The sequence below is a fragment of the Nicrophorus vespilloides genome, unplaced genomic scaffold (genome assembly GCF_001412225.1).
Source record: "Nicrophorus vespilloides isolate i.1.1-1 unplaced genomic scaffold, Nicve_v1.0, whole genome shotgun sequence".
Classification (NCBI taxonomy): Eukaryota; Metazoa; Arthropoda; class Insecta; order Coleoptera; family Silphidae; genus Nicrophorus; species Nicrophorus vespilloides.
The window spans coordinates 7,113-19,405 of NW_017096559.1; the positions used below are offsets into that span (position 1 = coordinate 7,113).

Consider the following 12,293-nt stretch of genomic DNA (forward strand, 5'->3'; position numbering starts at 1 on the left):
ATAAAGTAATCTCTACCGTGATTCCAGTTCGATACACTTTAATATAAACAAAGGGGACCAAGCGTAAGCATTTATTTTATGTTGTGATTTGGAAACTGCAATTATACTTTAAATCTACCTTCTTATATAAACATATTGAAGAGGATTCAACCAGGCACGTAGTAAAAAGAACTAATTTAGAATTTCCCTGCGAATGCTTAATTTATTTAATATGATTTCTTACAAATTATTTATTATTCTTCTTTAACGAAGCCGATACCAGTGGACTGGTGAATGGAGTCATTGGTGGTGAACCAGAGAGAATTGGGAAATTGCTTCAACGTTTTTTGACTAAAATCTCTGGATAATACCTATGCTTGAATTGCATGCAGATCCCCAAAGTTGAATACTGTAGGTCCAAATCGGTTGATGACTGCCTTATACACGAAGAGTTTGTTCTCAGTTGAGACTCCCAAATATCTGCCCATAAGCCAATGCAATTTTTTAGCCTTTTTGTATAAACAAGTACCGAGACCCTGGATCGATACACTTTAATAATATAAAAAAAGGGGGCCAGGCGTAAACAATCCCATCGATACGATTAGAATGGGAATACCTCTTTGAATACTCCGAATTCAAGTACTTTTATAATCTTCCCACGTAGAATCATAATTGATACTATTTTGAACATAAACAAATGTAAAGGATTTGACCCGGGTGCATAACAAACAAAACTATATAATCATTAGAATTAACCTTGTAAGTAGAATATTTGTTTCGACTTAGACTGAGGAGAATCTTAAACGATGAACATAGTCTCAATAAGAATGTTAAGTGAAGAAAAATCGACCCAGTAACGAATTATGTAAAACCACATGAATTTCATTAAATTACCACAGCCTCCACAAGCCAAAATTATGTATCCAGAATTTCATCCGTGGGACGAAACAACTGCGATTATCTATAATTATAAAGCTTTTGATTTTAAAATGCGAGTTTTTCGCACTTTAAATTACTTGAGTTGAAATGAGAAATTACCAGATTAGATTTAAATCGTCGTAATCAAATTTATGCAGCCTCTTGATGTGGATTTTCTGCTTTGGATACTTAAAAATGCAACAGACTAAATACTTGTCGCGTAACCTTCACAACCTCCGACACAAATCAAAATGGGCCGCGCAAAAAATGTAGAGGATTTTTTTTTTATAATAGTTTTTTTTCGAGAATAATATTGTTTCTAGTTCACCTAAAAAAATGTTGTATATTTTAAGATTTGCAGAAAAAAAAAAATAGTTGAAAAACATGGCAGAAAACAACGAATGTTTTTAATTGAATTATACAAATTAGAAAAACTAGTTTTTTGTCAAATGTATGAGGAACTTGCTTCCCAATTGCAGCATTCGTTTTTGTATGATTTTATTTTTTTAATTAAACCTAAATTGAAGATACAAGGGATTGAAACGCTTCAATCTTCTTGTTGTTACGCCTAAGGATTTATCAAGAACAAAATGTAACTACATATTAATCTCCAAGTGATTGAAACCCTTCAATTTTCTTGTTGTCACGCATTTGTCCAGAAGATTGACCACCAACAAACTAATGTAATATTGTAAATAAAAGGTTTAATAAACTAAAAAAAATAAGGATTTGTTAAGAATAAAATGTAATCTCCAATTACAAATGAATGTAATAGAACAATGCACAATTTATCATTATTAAACTAACACTATTGTCCTGTACAGCTTACTATAATCTCTTAAGAATAGAAATTATTTCCAAAAGAAATATGTAAGTAATAAATAAATATTTAAACTTTTTTTAAACAGGAATCAGCTACTATAAAACGACTTTCCGAACTTCAGGAAATTACAGATCCACAATGAAGTTCTTCGCACTTTTCGCCATTTTCTTCGCAGTTATCGCCGCTATCAGCGCCAAGTCCTTTGAGGCTAACGATCAAATGATCGAATGCTGCTACGAAATCAAGCATGGATTAAAGACATGCAAAGAGGTGACTTGCTCCGAAAAGGAAGTGCTCGTAAAGGCTGATTTACTAAAATGTTGGTGCTGCGATAGGTGCGAGTATAGAGCACCAGAGTAAAGGTAAGTTGCAAGATAAATAAATATAACGTTTTTATTTAATTATCTTTTACTTTTAGGTGATTCTTACTTCACGCCATAAAAACGGATATTAGCAACAATGAATAACCAAGTACACCAAATTCTTAATAACAATTAAATTTTCTGATTCAAAATTAATAGTTTATTATATTTCATTAAATAAATAATCATTAATTAAAAAAATATGTTTAAATTTAATCCCAGGTCCTAACAGCAAAAATCAATGAAAAAGTACATTTGTGTATATCGTGTTTGAATTCTAGAATTTTATGCTAAACTAGATGCTTGTAAATTCGAGATCAGTAATGGGTATCCAAATTTACCGTGATTTTTGTTTACCGCTAAACATATTTTTTACAAACCGGTAATTTGTTTTAATTGAATATGTTGTATGTACATTACCCGATATAACACTTTTTTAATTTGTAGATCCAGTTCTTTCTGTAAATTAAAATATGCAAAATATCTGTAGTTAAATCGTATCGAAATCACTCAGACTTGTTCGAATTTTCGTACAAATAACTGCTTCAAAAAAGCTCTTTCTGTAATCATATCGCCAGGTAAAACCAATTAACCGTTTAACGATAATGAAGTCCTACATTTGTATACTAGCTCAACAATTATAGTTTAACAAAATAGAACGTTCATAAATAATACACCATTTCACTATCAGTATTATTGTTGTTTTTACTGATTTTTTTCTTCACACTAAAGCATATTTACTGTAGCGCAAAAATCAGTGGCGGATTAATCACTTGAGATGTCCGAGGCGCAATTTAACTGTAAGTTCAGTTCAAATATTATTTCATTAAAAAATATGAAAACGCCGAGGCTTCCTTGATTTAATTGATTTATTGCCTCTCTAAACATAATCGCAATCTTATATATTCCATAAAAGTTTCAATTTAAATAGGTTTATTATAAATAAACTATCTATAAGAGACATCTATGAAGTCTCTTACTCGATACGCCTTTATGTATAAGCAAATATATAAGTACAATGAAACCTCCAGCGAGACCCCTAATCGATACTATCGATAATATAAATAAAGGGGGCTAGGAGTAAACAATTCAATCGATACGTAAGAATGCGGATACCTACTCGAATACCAAAGTACTAAAATGTACTGTTGTGTCCAACCATTATTATTGTAATTGTTATTATTAATATAGTGTATTAACGAACTAGAGACATCCAATGCGTCTCTTAGTCGCATTATTATATAAACATAAACATTAGCATAAATGAATCTCTACCGTGATTCCAGTTCGATACGCTTTAATATAAACAAAGGGGACCAAGCGTAAACATTCCCATGGATACTCCTATACCTTTACTCCGAATTCAAGTCCTTATTATAAACACATAATGATCGTTACATGTACAATCGTAATTGATCATCTTTTTCATATAAACAAATGCATAGGAATTTGTCCCGGTCTTATAATAAACAAAACCACCGAGGCCGATTCCCGTGGGAACGCTTAATCATCAATATATACAAACCCTACACGATCACAACTCCCATCCCGTATTAATAAGAATTAACTTTGTAATTAGAATAAGTATTTAGAATCAGTCTCAGTAAAAAGTTAATATAACGAGCATAGTCGCATAAAACCTAAGACAAGCATAGTCTTAGTCAACCTATCGATTAAACTACATTCTCTTGGAAAGGGACCCCAAGAGTACCAATTATAATAAACTTGTTTTAAATCAATTGAATTATTTAATTCCCAACTACTGAGACTCCACAACGACAACACCAGACAATATTCCACTTTGTCCAGAATTCTATCCCTGGGACACGACAGTACATTTAGCCCAAACCTAGAAAATACAATAAAAAATTAAAAAAATATTTCAAAAAATCTATTGACTTTTCAGAGATGAAACATAATAAATAACAATGATGGTACTCAACAAATTTATAATAACAAGGAAAATAACAGAGAAATAATATACAGTAAAATTTATAAAATTCCTGGATCTGAGCACAAGAGAAGGCAGAACGATCATACGAGTACAGTTCTTCATTTCAGTGCTCCGCAACCGGTGTGCCGATACAGGTGTGATACGGTCAAATAAGACAATATTCTAACAATATTTTTTCGAGCAATCGATGATTTTTTTCAAAATATATAATATTCAAGGGGGTAATTGCATTGCTGTTTGCACGGATGGCGCTGCGGCAATGACGGGTAGTAAACAAGGTTTTGTCTCTTGTGTAAAACAAAAAAATCCGATAATACAATTTATACACTGCTACATACATCCAGAAGCATTGATGGTCAAGAATTTGCCAGAGGAACTTTTGAACACGATGAATGAATGCATTAAAATCATAAACATAATTAAATCGAGAGCATAAAATTCGCGAATGTTTGGAATACTTACTAATGGGAGCCGAATATGAATCTTTATTGTTTTATACTGAATCCCACTGAATCCCTCTACACAAAAAAAAAATTGTTAAAAATGAATATCCTCGCGTTTCTGCAGTGACAACGCCATCCTAACACTACTTCCATTTTCAACGACATATTCATGTGAGCAAAGTTTTTCAACTCTTGTAATAATTAAAAATTATAGGCGGTCATGCTTGAAAGGTCTTGACCAAAAACTTCGGATATTGCTGTCAAATATCAAGCCGAATATAAAACTTTTATGTTGACATTAAGAACTTGAATCCCAATTGCAGCATTCGTTTTTATATGATTTTATTTTTTAATCAAATCTAAAGTGAAGGTTCAAGGGATTCAAACGCTTCAATCTTCTTGTTGTCACGCCGTTGCCCAGAAGGCTGACAGCCAGCAAATTACATTATTATCGTAAAAAGATTTACTAAACTAAAAAAAAATAAGGATTTGTCAAGAATAAAATCTAATCTCCAATTACAAATTAATGTAATAAAACAATGCACAATTTATCATTATTAAACTAACACTATTGTCCTGTACAGCTTACTATAATCTGTTAACAATAGAAATTATTTCGAAAAGAAATATGTAAGTAATTAACAAATATTTAAACTTTTTTTAAACAGGAGTCAGCTTGTATAAAACGACTTTCCGAACTTCAGGAAATTACAGATCCACAATGAAGTTCTTCGCACTTTTCGCCATTTTCTTCGCAGTTATCGCCGCTATCAGCGCCAAGTCCTTTGAGGCTAAAGATCAAATGATCGAATGCTGCTACGAAATCAAGCATGGATTAAAGACATGCAAAGAGGTGACTTGCTCCGAAAAGGAAGTGCTCGTAAAGGCTGATTTACTAAAATGTTGGTGTTGCGATAGGTGCGAGTATAGAGCACCAGAGTAAAGGTAAGTTACAATTGAGATAGCAAAAATGTTTTTATTTAATTAAATGATATTTTTAGGTAATTCTGGCGCCATGTAAAAAGGATTGTTTATAATCAATGAATAACGAAATACACCAAATTCTTAATAACTGTAAAGTTTATCGTTTCAAAATTAATTGTTTATTTTATTTTGTTAAATAAAGAATCACTAAATAAAAAAAAACATATTTCTAAAATCATCCCAGTTCCTAATAGCATAAATCAATGAAAAAAGGAACTATTTCATTATTATTATTTTTGTTGTTTGTACTTACTTTGCTTATTCGCACTCAAGTATATTTAATGTAACGCATTCAACTGTTTTATTGCCATTGTTATAGGTCCCATAAAATAAATAAGTATACGAAGTTGTCCGCGACCCCCTTTTGCACTTAAAAAAAAGAAAGAAATCTGTATAGTATACATACAATAATACATAAAACGTTATTCAGTCCTAGAAATAATATGTGTATATAAAATAATAGAACAAAAATTGATAATTGTTACACTAAATATTAAAAAAATATAAAAAAAAACTGTCAATAGACAGTTGGTGGAAAAAACTAACAACTTTTGTAAATTGAAATATAAAATTGTTTTCAAAATATTATTAGTTTATATAATATTTTAATTAAGGAGTAATAAAATACATAAATATATATAGTCGCGGTCCAGTCCTTTGTGATTCCGCCTCTACAAGAATACTCCGAATTGAAACACTTTTATAAACATACAAGAAACTTCCAAGAATACGTATAAAGAGATCTTATAGATTCGAACCAGGCAGTAGTAAACAGAACCATTCAAGCATTTCGGTGCAACTGCTTAATAATCATTTTATTTCAATTGTGGTTAATACATTTAAGAGCAAAAATTAAAATGTATGATTTTTTATTTATTAATTTATAAAAGAAATAATAAGTATTAATCAATAATAGAAACCTCTATATAAATATAATATAAATAAGTTATATTTTGCTCATGGATATTGGACGGAGGTTTCTATTGTCACAAGGCGATAATTATTTTATTTTTCATGTCATTATGGTTGATTGACATTTTAGTACTTACCATACGCGTTAGAAGGTATTTACTATTTATTTTAAAAGAACTTATGTTATTGTTTAAATTATTAATCATTTTATAGGTATTTTGCGATCATTTTTTAAATAGAAAAGTCTATCAACTTATCCACTCCTTATATTGTTTATTATTTACGTGTACTCTTGTTAGTTATTTACTTAACGTTTGAATTTTTTATATTTGTTCTAGATGGTTCAAAACGGGGGGTTATCTTTCTAAAAAAACAGCCTTATCAGTTATTATAATAAATAAATTGATTATTAAGCATTTGCACAGAAATGCTTAAATGGTTCTGTTTACTACTTGCCTGATTCAAACCTATTAGATATTAAAAATTAAACTAAGCGTATTCTTGAAAGTTTCTTATATGTTTATAAGAGTGTTTCAATTCTGAGTATTTAACGTTCCAGAATTTTAGGATCTTTACTTGCATAGCGAAATACTCATAAACAATTTTGCCCATATAAACTAATAAAATACTATAATGCGTTTCATGTCGGAAAAAAAGTATAACTTGGCCTCGTTTTTTAATGATTTCATTTTGCATATGTATGGTCATTTTTATTCTTTGACTTTTTATTTGGATACATGCAACTGTTATTAAATTTTGCATAAAAAATAATCACATATATTGTGTCCGAACACAAGTTTGGAAAAATATGTGATCATAAATGACAATAAGTTGCAAAATCCATCTGACTCCATTTGTTTATTTTACATATATCGATCCGGGGACTTTGTGGAGGTGTACCTTTACTCCGCTATAAATAAAAATAACGAAAAAAAAAAAATACAGGTTTTGCAAATGTTGTAACAGGTGGACAATCCAGGACTTCTACTCGTCACTCGTTAAGCGAGTCATTTTTGTTACAATTTATTTTGCTTGTTAAGCGAAATACTCGATAAGCGAGGTTCCACTGTATTCTTGCTGTAGCGGAATCACAAAGTGTCGGACCCCGCTACGCGAGTTGAAAGAAATCCACAAAATAAAAACAAATAAGAACACCCAAATTCAAATTTGCTTATGGAATCTCAAATTAAACTGCTTAAAAATATTCTTTCTGTTAGTAATAATAAACTGATAATTTTTTGAAAACAATTTTATATTACAATTTACAAAATATTAGTTATTCTAAATTGCTATTTATTAAACAAATAGTAAATTAAATACTTTTATGCTTATTTTAATTTCTTTGCCACCGATGTGTTGTTGTATCCAATCATTATTATTATAATTGTTATTATTAGTAGAGTATATAAAGTAACTATGTATAAGAGACAACCACGAAGTCTTCTAGTCGTGACCCGTTCGATACACTTTAGTATAAACAAAGGGACCAAGCGTAAACATCCCATCGATACTTCCTATACATTTTAGTACTCGAATTAGTCTTATTCATAAACACATAAAGATCGTTACATGTACAATCGTAATCATCATCTTTTTCATATAAACAAATGCATAGGAATTTCTTTATAAACCCGATCACTCCACCCTTATGTAGATCTTTATAGAATAATAAACATCAATATAAACAAACCGTACTCCCGATCACAACTCCCACCCCGTATCAATAAGAATTAACTTTGTAAGTAATATAAGTATTTTAGAATTAGTCTCAGTAAGTTACTACCGTCCAACTCCCCCTATAATAGAATATGCAAGTCTCAGTAAAACTTAAGTGATATGTCTCATACCTTTGAGCATAGTCTCAAGAACCTTGGAAGACTGCACTATTCTCAGATAAAACCTCTAAGATGACATGTCAGTAACCTCAAAGTCTGACAGTCTAGTAAAACCTAAAGACTGAGCATAGTCTTCAGTAAACGTTTATATAAGATATCTACAATAATAACGTTTAATCAGCAGCATAGTTCATAAAAACCTAAGACGAGCATAGTCTCAGATGAAGATCAATATGATAAAGTTCATGTAAACAAACGAATTTCATAGACTAAGATAGTCTCNATNNAAACCAAGAGATTAATATCTCTAAAGAACTAAGCANAGANNCAAGAAGACGAATAAAGTTATGTAAAACCAATTGAATTATTTAATTCCACTAACTGAGACTCCACAACGACAACACCAGACAATATTCCACTGTGTCCAGATCATCTGACACCAATCTCTNTGTAAATACTGTTTTCTTCGCGCTATCAGTTCAGACCATCCATGACACGAAAGACAACGTAGACTCGTTATTAACAGCATCTACGAAACCATAGGACGAATCAAGCCAATTCTCGGATCTTTCAAAATCATTCGCGGCAGAGGGTAAACCAACTCCTGAAGTTATCACGCACTAAATCGCTGGCGATTGGAAGATGTAAAAACTTATGTAAGTGGAATTTTTATTTCTGATTGTTTTAGTTGTGCAAATGGCCGAATTTTTATTAGATAAAAACAGTTTTCTGTAGAAATTACGAGAAATCATAAAATCAAAAACTTTTTTTTGGCCAGAAAAAAAAATAAAAATAAAATTCAATTAAAATGGAAACTCAAAATATTAAATTTTTCTTGCAAAAACTTGCATTAGAGAAAATATTAAATCATCAATATAATGGAAATTTTGAAACGATAGACACATTTATAGAAGATTGTGAAAGATATTTATATAATCAATTTTAAACATAGAAGAACAGCTTATTTTAAGTATTTGTTCAAGTTTAAGAGAGGATGCAGAAATATTAGTTAGAGGAAAAAATTATAAAACTTGGAATGAATTAAAACTTCATTATTAAATAAATTTGGACCAGTATTGATATTGCTCATTGGAGAATTAAATTATATTTGTGCCATCAGCAGANCAGTTATGATAATGACACAGATGAATCAGTTTATTCATATTTTTATAGAATCAATAAAATTTCAGAAAATATTAGAAATAGCATACATCATACTTTCAATTCAGATATAGCAGATAGAAACGACGAATTATTAAAATTGGAATTACCAGAATATTTTAAATTAGGTCTTATATCTGAAATTAGAGAATTCGTAACAGATAACAATTCAGAATCAATAGAAGATGCATTAGAATTTGCAAAAAATAAAGAAAATCAAATTAAAAAAGATCAATTATATTTAGAATCAAGAACTTTTGAGAATATGTTTAATCAATGTAACACTACTTATGATTATAAGTTTAATCAATGTAACTCTAATTGCAATCAGGAGGAATTAATTAATGTTAATGAAAATCAAAATTATTGTCAAGAAAATTTTAAAAATAACCATAAAAAAAATAAAAATGTAAAATGTTACATTTGTGGAAAAACTAATGACAAAACTAAAAGTTGTTATTTCAGATCAAATTATAAAAATGTATTGGGCAAAGATAAAGAAATACGTAATATAGATCAATTCAAATCAATTTTTCTAGATAGTGAAAAGAAAGAAACAAATTTAATGAAAGAAAAAAATCGCCAAAATGTAAATAAAGTCACTTATATTCAACAAGAACAATGTTGTCAAAATAAGAAAAGATTTAATATTTTTAACGTTCTTTGGGGTTGGAAAATTTTTTACATCCTGAATTTTCCTAGGGTCCGGTTTAATTCCATCGTTCGAAATAATGTGTCCTAAATAAACAACTTCTTTTCTTAAAATCTCGCACTTTTCTTTCTTTAGTTTTAAATTCGCTTCGCGTAATCTATCAAAAACTTCTATTAATCGTGCATTGTGCTCATCAAAACTTCTTCCATATATTACAATATCGTCAAAGTAAACGAAACATTTCAAACCCTGAAGTCCAATTAAAACAGAGTTCATTAATATTTGGAAAGTTGCAGGAGAAGTCTTCATTCCCATAACCATACGGTTATATTCGAAATGTTGATTACCTGTACTAAATGCTGTATTTTTTTCGAATCTTCTTCAATGGGGATTTGGTAAAAACCTTGGCTTAAGTCCAGTTTAGAAAAATATTTTGAATTACCGAGTTGGTCCAATATTTCTGTAATATTGGCAGCGGAAATGCATCACCAATAGTAACTTCGTTAATTTTCCTAAAATCCGTATCATTTCTTTACCAATCCGTTATTATCATGTTTAGGAACAACTAAAAGAGGGGATATTCCATTCACTTTTTGAATATCTTATGATGCCTTCCTGTAGCATCCTACAGGTTTCTTCTCTAATAACTTCTTTGTGTACGTGTGGTAACCGATAAGGTTTTTTTATGTATTGGAGCCGTGTCCTTTTTTAATTCAATTTTATGCTTGACTACATTTGTGCAGGATAAATTTTCTCCATTCAAATGAAAGATGTCACTATATGAGGAGCAAATATTTTCTACAAATTCATTTTCGAATGAGTTTAAATGATCTCTATTTAGTGAATTTAAGATTGTCTCTATACGTTCTCCATTAGCAATAGGTTCCTCGTTAAAATGATTTGAATTTGAATTATAATTTTCTAATTTCACAAACGGACGTTTAATAATTCTTTCCTTCTCTGACATATTAATAACACTAAGTATACTTCTGTTATTTTTAACGTTTGTTAAGCTGGAACCTAAATATATATCTTGTTCAATTTCTGTTTTTTTCTGAAACTCCTACAAAATTATCTGGGTAATTGCTTTAATAATTATCTCACTTCGAGCTGGAAGAATAATATTATCTTCGGGATAAAAAGTAATTGATTTTCCGTTTATTCTAATAGTATTGTTTTCAAAATCTATATTTCCGTCACATTTATTTCAAAAATCTACTCCAAGAATACCATCACTCTTAATATTAGCATCATCTTGAATTATGTGAAAATTTTGTATAATTAAATCGTCTCCCATTTTTAAAACTCCTTGATAATCGCCTAATGTTTTGAATGTATTTACGACTGCCGAAACATTTAATTCAGATTTATTGATTTTACATTTGGAATTTAACTTATTTCTTTTTAATATTAATATATCTGAACCTGTATCAACTAAAAATATTAAAGAACCTTCTATGGAAATATCTAACTCTAATTTTATTTGCGGTTTAAATAAGCAGACTTCACTGGAAACGATATTATGGGCTTCTTTTGGCTGCTTGTTTAATTGTGTTCGGTTCGTTTTATTGCGCGAATCGCGATTGTTGTCAATTGTCGAGTTCTGAGGTACGCGGTTACGATTATCTAAATGATTAGGGTAGCGAGAATTACGATTGATATGATTCTGATTTCCACTAATCCTATTATTGAATTGAGTTTTATAACTATTATTACCTTGGTTTAAATAACCTCGTTGGTTGTTATTATTATTACCGTAAAATCTGTTATCCCTTTGTCCGTTTTGGATCTTATTATTTCTATCATCTGAACGATTCTGTCTAACATAATTATTGTTGAAATTGTTCTCACGAGTGCCTTTATAATTATTTTGGAAATTATCAGTGCAAATTCTAAAGTTTGAGGAACGATTTTGGTAATTTCCTGCGCGATTTGGGATAAATTCAGCACGACCATTTCGGTACAACTGCTAATTCTGAAAATTACTAGCACGGTTTCTAGAATTTGACTAATGATTTTGATAATAATTAATACGATTTTCAAAGTTTGATTGATTATTTCGGAAATTATTACCGCGATAATTATTAAAATTGGAATTATTCAAACGACGTGAATTGATTTGCGACATATTTCTTTCTATTTTAAAATTTTGGAACGAATTTGTTAAATTTGTCGTTACATACAACTGATCTTGGGTTTTTCTCCTATTAATTTCGACTTCTTTCTGTTCAGCTATTAAACATGCGTCTTCTAATTCATCTACATCGTCT

General features: G+C 30.0%; 2 long non-coding RNA genes across 2 annotated transcripts; both read left to right on the forward strand.

Moving 5' to 3' along the window:
• The first annotated feature begins 1,852 nt into the window (after positions 1-1,852).
• Positions 1,853-2,238, forward strand: LOC108557394. The gene is made up of 2 exons (XR_001890855.1): positions 1,853-2,082; positions 2,139-2,238. It is a non-coding gene; the product is annotated as an uncharacterized LOC108557394 (long non-coding RNA).
• Positions 2,239-5,202: 2,964 nt separating this feature from the next.
• Positions 5,203-5,625, forward strand: LOC108557395. Its single transcript, XR_001890856.1, has 2 exons — positions 5,203-5,424; positions 5,481-5,625. It is a non-coding gene; the product is annotated as an uncharacterized LOC108557395 (long non-coding RNA).
• The last annotated feature ends 6,668 nt before the right edge of the window (positions 5,626-12,293 follow it).